The following is a 13548-nucleotide window of genomic DNA, read 5'->3' on the forward strand; positions in this document are numbered from 1 at the left end:
GGTGCCTTGTAGACTCCCTGCATCCACCTTGGGAGGTAGAGGGGTACAAATTGTCCTAGATGCCCCAATATTTTTTCCACTAGCTGCATGACTGGGTGCCCTACACCTTCAGGGGAACTGGCCCCTCAGCTCCCTTTCCTGCTCCCCTTTGCTGGGAAGACAGTTTTGTTTGGGAGGCCCCTGTAAAATGAGTGGGACTTTCAAGACTCAAATGCAGGGCTGACTCTAACCCACTGTGTCACTTCTCCCTGGGTATCCTTGGGGTGCAGGGCAAGGTGCACACTGGGGAACAGAGTGCGAGGACAGGCTGGTGATGGGGGAGTCACTTGAATTCATTTATCAAAATTTCCCCAACAACACCAGAGAAACTTTATAAAGGCCTTTCCAACATCATCCTAGAGCAAGGTTGTATCACCCATGTCCCATCACCTGGTCCCCAGGACCTCCTGACACATGGTCCAGGGAACATTTGGGGACCACAAGCATACCTCATTTTACTGTATTTCACTTTATTACACTTCACCAATATTGCATTTTTCATAAATTGAAAAACCAGCAAAAAAGATTGTGATGTTTGCTGTAAGCTCAGATGACAGCTTATTTTAGCAATAAATTAATTAGTTTTAATTAAGATATGTAATTATTTATTTAGACCCAATGCTATTGCAAGCTTACTAGACAGCAAGATAGAATAAGCATGACTTTTGTAAGGCACTGAGAATCAGGAAAGAGTCATATGACTTGTTTTATTGCAGTGTTCACTTTATTGTCCTGGTCTGATACCAAACCTGCAAAAACCCCAACGTGTGCCTGTAAATGTCATGACTCACATGGCAGGAACAGCTCAATGGTATAACTGATGGTCTCACACAATCCATCAAGAAATACAACTGGGTAGTTAATTGTTTTAGACACCTAGAAACAAACCATTTTTTAAGAATCAGGCAAAAGAAAGATCCCACAAGAAAACTATTTAGATAGTGCATATTCAAGTTTGAATGTTTTGTGTAAATTAATAAAATTGAAGTCTGTCCTAGGTGAATGAAAATCTTGGAGTCACATAAATTGAGTCTATTGAATTAATTTTCATAAATTCTTCTGATTCCATTGCACATTCTCAAATTAACAATAAAAGTCAAATTAGAATTGAAAGTTAGGGTCCAAGGAGAACACGTGCTGAATAAACAGACTTGTGTAGTTTAAGGCTCAACAACAGATGGTAAGAACAGCAAAGTGTAGGAAAACTGCAAAAACTACTTAAAAAAATAAATCAGCCCTTAAAATAGATGAATGCCAAATAAAACAGAAGAGTGTAGGGAGCCATACTTCTCAGTGGAAAGTGAAACCTTTCACATCAACTGTAGTGGAGCCTGGAAAAGCCCAAAGTATGGACATAAGGAGAAGGCTGAATTGGGAGAACAAGAGTGTTGGTACAGGGGGATTAGTTGTAATTACAAACCATGACTGTCCTATAAAGCGAGAGTCATAGGATACTTTCACACAGAGAAAGATGTTATACTCAAGCTTAAAATGTTTATGTGGAAAATGTTCAGAGGTAAAATGTGTTGAGGGGGAAAAAATACTTCAGGAAAGGTAGAGATAAATAAAAATTTCATAAATTTAGCCATTGGACCAGCCTTTCCCAAAGTCATTGTATTTGTCTAATCAAAGTCATTTCCTGTGGTTGCTGCCAGAAAGGTAAACCTTAGAATCACAGTATATCAGAGTTTAATGTTCCTTTTGTGATCCAGCTGACTCATTTTACAGTCATGGAAAGAGACTCAGAGAATTGGTAGAGTTCTCCAAGGTCCTGTAGCTACTTAGTGGTAGAATCAAGAACTGAAATCAGACTTCCTGGCTCTTATTGTAGGGCTGAAATGCAGAGCTCTACAATAAGTGGTTTGTTTCTGTGTGGTTTGTTTCTGCTGGCTACTTCCTTTTTGGGCCACAGATAAACACTAATCTTCTAGAACCTTCTACTTAGACTTCATACTCTAGGGTTGAGTCCTGAGCTTAAGAGGGTGTTGTTCTAGGCTGGAAGCAGAGATTGTAAGACATAAACATGCCTTGGCAAATGCAAGCAGATGGAGAAATCAACTAAAATCAGGGCAGAAAGCTTTTCTTACATAAATTTCTGTTGGAAAGAAAGGTGAAAACTTAACCATAATTCATGGATGTGTTAATTGTCTTTTTTCTTCCACAGACATGCACTAATTTATTCTGAAGGGAATGATACATTTCCAAATTCTAGTTTTACTTTAAAGACTTTAAGCTTCAAGAAACAAAAAAGTTGAACCCTGTATTGTGATGGTTTTGAAGGTTAAGAATATCAACTGTCATAACTTTGAAAAATCACTAGCAAAAATTGGCCCTGGGAAAGGAAAATCTGTCTAGTTCACAACAAATGCCCATCTTACATGAGTTAGTCATCCTGATCTCTTGTAGGAGAAAAAACATAGCCCCTGACTGTGTGTGGTCAGGATGGGCCTCCCCTCAGCGACTGACCTGCTAGACCCCCAGGTCTAACTAGGCTCCAAGTTTGACTTTGCCTCCTACTCCCGCAGTTGCCTCCTTCAGCAACTCCTTCATCTTTGTCCTCTGTTGAGATCTTTTATTTATTCATGTGTTCCACGGGTACTTATTGTGCCATAAAGAAAAGCTAATTGTGTGCTAAGCAAGGTATAGGGCATAGGGAGCACACAATGTTCTGGGTATAGGACGCGCCCTATGTCCTGGGTATAGAGAACACACGATGGAAAGCAAAGCTAACTCTCCCTGCCTTCCAAACTTAGAATCCCACAAATAAATGCACTGCCATGTGTGTGATGATGCTTTAGGGAGAAGCAGACAGTGATGTCAGGGTTACCGCAGGAGCAATGGGCGGCATTGGCCAGACATGGAAGGCAGGTTGGAGTTAACCAGGTTGTGATGGCCCAGAGAGGGAGCCAGGCAGAGAGGACAGTGTGCAAAAGCTCTTGGGACTAAAGGATAATCCTCATGACAACAAGGAGGCTAGAGGAGTGGGTAGAAGCTTTAGTCTTTTGAGCAGTGGGAAACTATTGAAGGTTTTATGTTAGGATGATTTGATCAGAGGAGAATTTTTAAAAGATCACTCAGGGTTCATTTGGAGAAGCAGAACCACTGGGATATAGCATTCTATGTATTTATGTATGTAGAAGTATTGTGTGTATAACATATATGCATTGCAAGTATATATACAACTGTATGTATTTTTGAATTATAAGTATATAGATATACCTTTTACCTATATATGTATGTCATACACATATACTTATATTTCATAAGTATAGATGTGAATATATATATATTTGTTATAGGGATATGAGGCTGTGCCAATGTGGATGCTAGTTAAGCTGTCTCTATAAAGCTGTTGTCTTCCATTTGATCATCTGATGTTGGAGTTTGGAGTCTGCAGGACAGACAAGCAGCAGGATAGACAGAAGTGGAGAGAAAGGATGAGTTGGGACCACATGAACTGGGACCCATGGAAGCCCATGTCAGTTCTCAATGCTTCCCGTGATAATGTAGTTGTCCTGCAGGACATGCTGGCTCCCATCATCACAGAGATGAACACACACCTGGCCCAGTAGCGCAGCTGAAGAAAAGTCTGGGGGGAATGGTGAATCAGTTGCAGGCCTGGCTGTTGCCCCGCAGTGGGGTGAGCCTGCCAGTAAGGAGGTAAGGGACATGTGGGAGCTATGTCCCCTACAAAACAACTGCTCTTTCCCTTCCACCCTCCAGATCCCACACTGGACTGTGTCTGTGACCCACCATAACTAGAGACATTGAGGAAAGGGGTCTGGGTGCTGGAGTCTAACCAAGTCAGTGCTTTATAGAACCTCCCAGGTATACCCTGGCTGCAGTGTGAGAAGGGCTGTCGCCCTCATCTCCTGGGTCTAGTGTGTGCTTTTAGGGGACAGAGTTTAACCAGGGAAACATTTGGAATTTCCTGATGAACTGCCACTAGACAAAGGTGGGGAAGCAGCAACTAATTCCATTACAGGTCCATTTTGCAGCAATGCAAACCTTCCCTATCATAATTACAGCAACTGGGAGAAAAGAGACTCTTTGTGGCCAAATCAAATCAAGAAGTGGTGGGTTGCTGGAGATAGATTTAAACCCTGCATGAACAAAGAGTCAGGTTGATTTCAGCTTTGGTTTGTCCGCTTAGCTGAAGTGTTTTTCTGTCTTCTCCCACCTAAATATCTTCAAGGCATGCAGGAGGGTCTGACAGATCTGTCTGACACTTTTCCAAGTGCTGGGATGTCAGGACCGAGCCTACAGCAGGATATTCTGTGATGTAAGATGGGATTTGAGGAAAAGGGTATTTTGGCGATGAGGTGGCTCAGTCGTCTTTAATTCCAACATTAGAATCACCGGCAGCATTTTCCAACCCGAGGTTACAGGGGTGAGAACAAGGCATTGCATGATGGCCAATCCTCCCAGGTGATTCTAATGCACAGCGAGGGTGGAGACCTGGGGATTAGTCCAGTCCTCTCATGGAGCTAAGTCGTGGAGAAATTAGGTGTGCTGCCCAGCAGTGCCTACAAAAAAGGACCCAACTTCGGACTTGTAAACTCACCACTTTCCATTGTGCATCCTGCCATATGCCCTGTTGAAAATAATAGGAAACATGTATTAGAATTGTTCCCCCTTGTCCCCATAGAATGTCTTGATTTTGAAAATATACATTATTTGTAGAAGACAGATTGATGCTTGTCCTTTGCTCAAACTCTTAAAGCACAGAGACAAATACAGCTGACTCTGAAGCCTTGGAGCTTCCTGCCTGTCTTGTCCATTAGTTTATCTTGTCCATAGTGTAAGAAATAGAAAGGAAAATAGATGAGTCTAGGAATGTATTGTTCAGAGGAATGTGTTTTGAAATGACTCTGTAAATTACCGGACAATCTTAATAGCCAATAATTATGTCCCCAAAATGGAGACATCTCAGCTAGCATTCAGTCACATGCTCAATCTAAGATAGACTTGAGCCAGGAGCTCTCTGAGACAATCCACTTTAAAAAGAAAGACAGTGGGGAAAGAAATGGTGAATTGGATGATGAAAACTTAGTAAGTAAACAGAGCCACCTTTAACCTATACTCTGTCCTCAAAACCTTGTCAATTATTCCTTTTAAAAGAAACAAAATCAAATTATTGGATGTTTTTGATCTGTGTGGCAATAACATGATATGCCAGTATCTGCTTGTATTATCTCTTTATTCTTTTTTTAAAATTTAAAGAAATTTGCAGTGTTGCCTCTATAGAAATTATATACACTCATTTTTTAAAGAATTCAAGGGTTTGCAGAAAAGCATAAAGAAAATAGTCAGTCTTCCAATTCTCGCCATCAGAAATAATAGTGTCAAGCAATAAATGTGTAGTTTCATCGACTGACTCCCTGCTAGGAAAGAAGAATACTAACATCTTCTTCTTTCCTATCCCCTACCTCCAAAATTTCATAGTTCATTATCAAGTGTTGATTGAGGGTCTGCCTTGTACAAAACACTTCCAAGGTGCTGGGCTTATCGCTATAAACCGTAGACAGAGCAGACAGTGTTCTCACCCATCTTGGCTCTTGCATTTTAATAGAGAGAACAAATCAATTACAATTTTGATATTGTGTTGATTCTGCTCACTAACTTTAGTCTTCTCATTGCTCAGTATTGTTTCTATATTTGAATGTCGTCTGGCAGAGAGAGTCTTTCCTAAACACACATTTATGAAAATGGGATGATTCAGTACATTTACTTCCACCATTGAAAGCTGGCGCCATCCCTCACTTCACTTCTTGCCTTCTTTTCTCCCCCATCCCTTCCATATCTGCTGCTTTAGAACAGGGAAAAGTTCTCTCCTTTCCAGATTCAGCGTGTTTCCCCTTAGTGCTATCCCAAGGACTCGGGTAGGGGTCACCCCCTCAGGCTGAGCCTTTCTCCACTACTTTTTGGCAATTTCCCAGACTGTCAGTATGGGGAATGTGTGGTATTAGGTTATGTCATTTTCCCTTTTTGGTTGCAGCTGATCAAAATTTTGATTGGCTTATACTATTTTGATGTTGTCATTGTTCATTTTATGTATTGTTAAGTTTTATTATGTATTGTTGTCATTGCTGTCATCTCTTTGCCCAAAATCTAACTTTTTACTTTAAAATTATGTCATGAACACAAATCTTTGATATACAATTGAACCATAATGTGTTTCCTGGAGTTGGGACAGAGATGTGCTAACTAAATTTTCCTTGTTGGTTCATTTGAGATCTGTTTTTAAACAATAATTTCTACTCTATCCCATTTAAGCTTTCCCTGCCCTCCTGGTTCTCCTGAAGAGCTTCAAAGCAGATGGTGAAATCTTTGATCATTGACTGGGTTGGTTAGATTCATTGTTGCAACACATTCCATCACTTGGGAGGATATTGCCATGACTTTTTTGCTGGGAAGGAGGAACAGAATTCACTCCTATATAGTGATTATATATGTGTGAGATGTTGCCCAAGTGAGAGGATGCTGAATGCAAAGGTGACCTTGCAGGCCCCTCCCAACCTTCTTTCTAATCAGAAAGAAAAGATAAAGTATCAGAAAAAAATCAGAAAACTACATAGGATGCTTTCTGAGGTCAAAAAATATCAAAAAGATGCATGGAATAAAGCAAGGGAAATAAGCACAAAGTAATCAAAGCTGAAAAAGTAATCTTCAGACAGGCAAATGTTGGGGAAGATTGGAGTCTTGTGAAATACCCAGAGGTCAGCCACAATGACAATGGAAGACAGATTTGGAGTGACAGGATGGACATGGGAAGGCTAAAACAGAAACAGATGGCTCATGATGGTATTTGAAGATATTTTAATAAAAAGAATTTTAAGAGGTAAGGGTAGAGTATAGGGAAGGTACCAAGAGTTGAGTAAGTTGGAACCCTACATATGCTATCTCTGTATAGGATCGAGTCATTGGGATAGGACCCAAGACAGAGCAGCAGCTCTCACTGGCGCCCCTCAGCCAAACATAAGCCACGCGCCCTATTGGGCCCCTGAGTGTCTAGGTCAGTGGATGCTGAGGCTGAGGCAGCTGCACAGGTGTGGGTGATGGGCTGGATTGCACAGGGGCCGTCAATCATTCATGGGGGGACCCTAGGTGGGGAGGCAGGGGACATGCTCATTTCTGCCACCAGTGATCAGATTTATCCCATAGACAGAAAACTCCATGTATTGTGACAGGTTCCAATTTTGTGTTTTGTGCTTGGCGATGTTCCTTGTGGTTGATATGCAACTATATAGGTGTGTTCCCATGAGTGTTTCAGGAACAAGACTCACAAAGCAGTCACCACATGAAGGTATGTGTGGGTTACAGGTGCTAGAGGCCTGGAAGTCAGCCTCCTCAAGGCTATGTTGGGAAAGGAAGGTGGTAGGCAGGAAGGGGCCACCACTGTGGGCATCCAGGCTTGATGCAGGGTTGGTCCACACCATTCAGATATTTACAGGTAACATTAAACTCAGTCTTTATGAGAAAGATTAAACTCACACTTGGTGATAAACATCATGTACAGTTTTCTTTAGTTACCTTGACATTGTTACATACAGTTCTTAGTTAACGCTATTGATCAGTATTATATCATGCTTGCTTGTACTGCAGGTTGTAATAACAAGCCTACGGTCTTACTCCCTTAAAGATTGGTGACCACCTTTAACCCATGAGGCAGAGCATGTAATATTCTGAAATAAACTGCAGCACTGCCCCGTGGGGAGCGAGGTCGGGTCCCCACCTTGTGTTTGTGTGGTCCTCTTAGTCTTGATTGATCTCTCGTGCAGAGGAGAAGCATCTTGCAGTTATAAGTGTACATTTTATTGTCTGTGGAAAGCTTTGCTTCCCTCTAGGACACACTGGTCTTGCTTTCCCTGGCTCTCTAACAAGCTTCATATTCATTAGCTGTCACTTTCACTCCTGGGAGATCAGTGTTATTCCATCTGGTGAGCTGGAATAGCCCCTCTTTAAAGCCCCCTGTGTCAAGACACGTTATTTCCATTTAGTCTCTGCCCTTGCATGAAACACGGACACCATGACCTTTGCAGTGTAAAGATATTAAAATTCCCCCAGCGGTGGCAGCTCCAGGGAAATAGGTCATTGCTACTATGGAGGGGCTGTCAGGCTCCCCGTCACACCATCACCATGGACATTTTACCTGTGTCACGACATATGCCGTAGCCTTGTGCAACAGGGAGGTGGACCCGTGTCAGGAAAGGAGCCCTGAATGTCACACAATTCAGCCTGCTGTTCAGCCACAGGGTTCACTTCACTTGCTGACATCAGGCAGTCTTCCCTCTGCTGAGTAACTGGCCCTTGCTCCCACCAAAGTTGTATGTAAACCAAGTTTTAATAAGCTTAATAAAAACCATGAATCCACTAATAGCACTTACTCCTTAAAGAAATCGTTGCAGAGTCTTTGTGGCTCCAGCATGAAGACTGACTGAAATCAGCTCTTATGCTGACCTCTCTAGATCCCCCACCCCGAAATTTTAGCTTCAGTCATTTTGTTTAGAGGCTTAGGGCTTCTGGTGAGACCTAAAGGGAGTAGAGTGAGGCTGGCCTTGGGTTCTGCTGCCCCTCTCACCATGTCCAGTGGCTGCCCTTTGCTGCCAGGAGGCAACCCTCCAGAGGGGGGTCAGGAGGAAGCAACCCCCACTCTCTCTGAGCTCCCTGAGGGAGCAGGAAAGAGTGCCTGACAGTATGGGCTTTGACTACAGACGGCATGGCTTCAGATCCTGCCTCTGCCATCAGCTATTTCCTATTTGCTCAGTGCCTGGCCAGAAAATGGGCCTAAGAATAGTGCAGATACCCCCTATATCCCTGTAGGGGTGACAGGCGACCTGGCACATATAAATGCTTCCAGCACTGGCTGGCACGTGGAGTACCCCAAGGGAAGAGGCCTCCCAAGCCCTTCCACTCTCACTGAGATGGCACCTTCAGGGGAGGACAAAGGCGTTACCCCTCTCAGTGTCTATCAGCACTGGCCCCTGCTGTGACACCCCCATGGGGGAACAAATGGATCCTTCTGCCTTCAGGAATGCCCCCTGCCAGCTGAGCAGTGTGAGCAGAACCTGGCTCTGAAGGTAGTGGGAAGTTTTATTGAGATCTTGATTATATCACCCTCAAACAGTGGAAAGACATGTGGCTAGTAAGCCTGGGGCCTTCCGTCCCCCTCCACTGACTCTTCACTCTAGGGGGCCAGCGCCACAGCCACCTGGGGGGTGCCTTTGAGGGACAATGGGCACTGAGCCTGGGAAGGCCCTTTGGTGCTAGGGGATCTTGATTGGGTTTGTGGCTCCAGACAATAGGAAGCTGGGTTTTGAGGGTGGAGAGGCTTCCAGGCCCTCTGGCCCTCTGGCCCTCTGCAGTAACAGGACAGCCACCATGAATCAATCTGTCCTAGAGAGGCAGGAGCGCTGGTGAGGGCGCTGGCGCTGGTACTGGCTCTGGGTTCACTAACCAGATGGTCTTGGGGGAGAATCTAGTAAATGTGTATCTCGGTTTCTTCACCAACAAAACACATAAAATAGTACCTTGTGGTGTTGTTCTGGGACTGAAATGTATGCTTGGAATGGCACCCTGCACCCCCTCAGAGCTAGGGGGGCACTAACTGTTAACACTTTCCAACTCTTTGGGCCTCAGCTGCCTCATCTATAACAACTGGCCCACGGAACATTACATCCATTCTTGTCACATCTTTAACCAGCAGATCCAAGGCCATGTGTTCAGCTTCGCTTCGCCAGGAGAGGGTCACCAGGTGATCTGGAGAAGACCAAGGGGCACGACTGGCCTGTCCATGCCCTGCTTTTGTTCCCCAACCTAAGGATGCCAGCAAAATGCGCTGCATAGATAAATGAGCTTCGGGCTGAAGGGGATTTGTTTCTGGGTTTTTTTTTTTCCTGATTGTTGTGTGTTGTTTTTTTTTTTGGTCATCTTTTTTTAAAATTTATTTTATGTATTTTTACATCATTTTTCATTTTTGCACAATGTATGCATTTTCATCTTGGGTATAGTCCCCGTACAATTCCCACCCCCTTGTTTTGACCCTAATGCCTCCTCCCCTCCCCACCCCCCATAGTGTGTCTCTGGATTTGTTTCTTTTTTACCACGTAAAAAAAGACATTGCTAACTGGCAAGAAGTCCTGAGGTGTTTATATTGTAATTAGCAATCATAAAAGGCTATTGAAAGCATTTATTGAGAATTTGCGTTGCACTGGGTACTTTTTCACAGCATCCCCATTCCACCATTCTTCCTCCTTCCCTCCACCCCCAACCCCCAGCCTGGACACCCAGGCAGAAAGCACAGCCCATTTCACTAGCTCCACGGGGTGGACACAACTGTGTCAGTGTCTTACTTCAAAATAAGCCTCTTTGCCAGGAAATGGAATGGGAGGGGCCAAAAAGTCAGAAAGAAAGGGAACTGTGCTTCTCGCTGAAGCCCTAGGAGCCAGGATGCAGATGGAGCAGCCCTGGGGTAGGGAGGCACACCCCATGGAGCAGCCCTGGGGTAGGGAGGTACACACAGGCTCAGCTCCCAGCCCTGGAGGACATCCCAGATCTCCCTTCCAGCAGGTGACCAGATCCACAGTCATTCTGCAGGTTATTCTTTCTCACCTCTCTTCATTCCTTTTCCCATCTTCTTCTGTCCCTGACTCCCAGCAGATAAGCGCACAGATGGGCTGAGAGGACGCATGTCACTAAGGGGTCAGGTGAATTACAGCCATAACACCATAGAGATAAGAAGCCGGCTGGCGCCTGGGCCGCCTTGGAGGGGGCAGGAGGACACTGCCATTATCAGATTGTGCCATTTAGGGAATGGCCGGCAGCAGGCTGCAATGATAGCGAGCTAATCTGTTTTCCATGCACTCAAGACTTCTGCCAAACACGGGTTCACACGGAAGATCCAGAGCTGGTACCCACCCAGGGAGCGGGCTGTCTGGTCTTGCTTTTCCTAGCCCGCTGCAGAGGATGCCAGGAAAGCTGACTGGAGACAGGAATGGCCAGGGGATGAGGGATATTTTTTTCTTACTATAAAAGAAAGATATTGCTAATTGGCAAGAAGCTTTGAGGTGATTCTATTATAATTACTCATAATAAAAGTACCATCCGATGCTGGCATTTACTGAGTGCTTCCTTTGCATGGTACTTTCTCATGCAGGTTACACACAGCGGCCCATTTTATCTTCACAGCATGCATGGAAAGTGGCCGTTGGCATTACCTTCACCATACAGGTGAGGCAGTGATGCTCAGAGAAGTTCTGCCACTTGCCTGATGTCACACAGCTTGTAAGTGGTGGGGTCAGGCCACTTACAGGGGTCAGGTCTGGGGCACTCTGGCTGCAGAGTCCAGGCCCTAACTGCTCTACAGCCCCCACCCCCATGCCAAAGGCAATGGAGACTGTGAGGTCCCCACATGCCAGTCGTGTCAGCTAAGTCAAGCTCAGAGGCTTCGTGCAAATACAGCTATAGCATGCATGAGATGGTTCACCCGCCAGCCGTGTCCTGTACCCCTGCCGTGTGCTGGCCACTGGCCTGTCGGATGGATGAATCAGAAGTAAATCAAGACCCTAGAGATCCCCTGGGGATAAAAAGACCCCCAAATCATGACAACACGAGGGAGAAGTGAAGATAAGGAGCTGCAGAGTCATAAAGAGCAGGCAATGCAGCACCTACTGCCTGGGGAAGGGTCTTAGAGGGGGGACCTTTGCTCTGGTGCTGGGAATAGGAATAACATTTGGAAATGGAGTGGGGGTGGGGAAGAATCTTCCAGGCAGGGGGACTTAGCAAAAGTGGACAGATAGGAAAAGAGGTTTTTTGCTGGGTGCCTTTTAAACGGTCCAATTTGGCCACCTGGGGGCCTGTGTCATGGAGACAGACAGATGGACTGGAGGGCCAGGAAGGCTGTCAGAAGTGGGCTGGGTAAGGGGTGAAGAGGGTTGGTGAGAATCAGAAGAGACTTTGAGGGCAGCTTAACCAAATGCCTCAAGCTACAGACAGTGACCCCCAGCCAGGCTGAGTGACTTACACCATACAATGACTAGCAGACCTGAGTCTCACATTTGGGCCTGTGTACCCCAACTTTTCTTTGTAGTGCTCACTGGTACAAACACCAGAAAGCTTTACTTTTTCATAATGTATTCTCTAGGAAGGCCTTTGGATACACAGCCTATCTTTGAAGTCACCATATTTGGAATTAGTATTAGCCAAACACTACCCTAGTGTGCAGGGAAGGATAAGCACCCCCTGTATACTGGGAGAAGCTGGATTTGGACAATTGAGGTTGCTGCAGACACTTTGAGGAAGGCAGGCTTTCCATCAGTCTCCTAAAGTTTGGAACTGCCGGCCTAATTATTCTTTAATAACCAGCCATCGCTGCTGCATAATTCACGAGGCCTGGTGTCATATGGTTCCTTCTGGCTTCAGCTAATTCAGCTCCCCACCTCTCACCCTCCCCATCATTCAGTAAATCTAAAACTTTTTTTTTTCCTGCTGCTCATTTTTCTCCCCTTTTATCTTTTGGACGGCCACAATTAACATGTTAATTTAATTCGTGCAACCTGAAGGTTCAGGGACACTTTTAAAGTCATGAAAAAACCTTCACAAGTAACATCAGCTGTAACCAAAGGTTTCCCTGGGCCTTCATTACCTGCCTCTGGAAAATGCTATAAATGACATCAAACAGACTTCAGATCTCTACTTCGAGGACTAAGACATTAAGCAGTTATTCAGAATACCAATGATTATTAATTTAAAAGAAATAAGAAATCAATATCACGAGCCTGGATTCTGGGTTTTGTTTTTTTTTTTTTTTTAAATCTAATTGGAGGCGCTGCACTGCCAGCCAAACGCTGCAGCTTTCAAGGGCAATAGCGCCCCCGTGTGGTTAATATGTGTATTGTTCCCCAAGAGCAATTGAAAATTTCAAGGCAGGAAGGCAGGTTGACCTGGAGCAAGGACCCTCCTTTACCCCTAAAAAACTTCCCCTTTATATGGGGGGAGGTGAGGAGAGGGTGTTGGAGGGGAGGAGGAATTAGGGTCAAAATAAGGGGGGCTGGGAATTGTATGGGGAATATAACCAAGATGAAAATGCATTCATTGTGCAAAAATGAAAAATGATGTAAAAAATATATAAAATAAAATTAAAAAAAAAAGTTTTTAAAAATTTAAGAAAAAACTACCCCTTTAAGCTGATAGGCAGTTTTTGCCCAGAAGACGAGTACTGTTAGATGTTATTGTACTGAGATTCTTTCTTAAAACTTGGAGAGAAAGATTTCTTTATCCTGTAAAACCCGGGCCGTGGCCTATCATTTTCTCCTTGGGGTTGGCAGTGATAAACTGGGGTGCAGAAATGTGAGCACATCTAGAGGAAGGAGAATCTGGTCAACAGGTTCTAAAGGCAGGTTGTGTAGCTTCTGAAGACTTGAAAGTGATCCAGAAGTTTTACTTGTTGAGAGTTCTATTAAGAAAATCCTAGAAAGTATGAAAAGTTGCAACTGTATTTTGTTTATCATT

At 44.3% G+C, this 13548-nt stretch overlaps 1 protein-coding gene across 11 annotated transcripts in view; it reads left to right on the forward strand.

Moving 5' to 3' along the window:
• The window catches only part of RGS6 (regulator of G protein signaling 6), a 511546-nt gene that overhangs the window by 389924 nt on the left and 108074 nt on the right, over nucleotides 1-13548 (forward strand). The window lies entirely within an intron of this gene.

Source organism: Talpa occidentalis, unplaced genomic scaffold (genome assembly GCF_014898055.3).
Source record: "Talpa occidentalis isolate TD23 unplaced genomic scaffold, MPIMG_talOcc4v2.1 talOcc4.11, whole genome shotgun sequence".
NCBI classification, from domain to species: domain Eukaryota; kingdom Metazoa; phylum Chordata; class Mammalia; order Eulipotyphla; family Talpidae; genus Talpa; species Talpa occidentalis.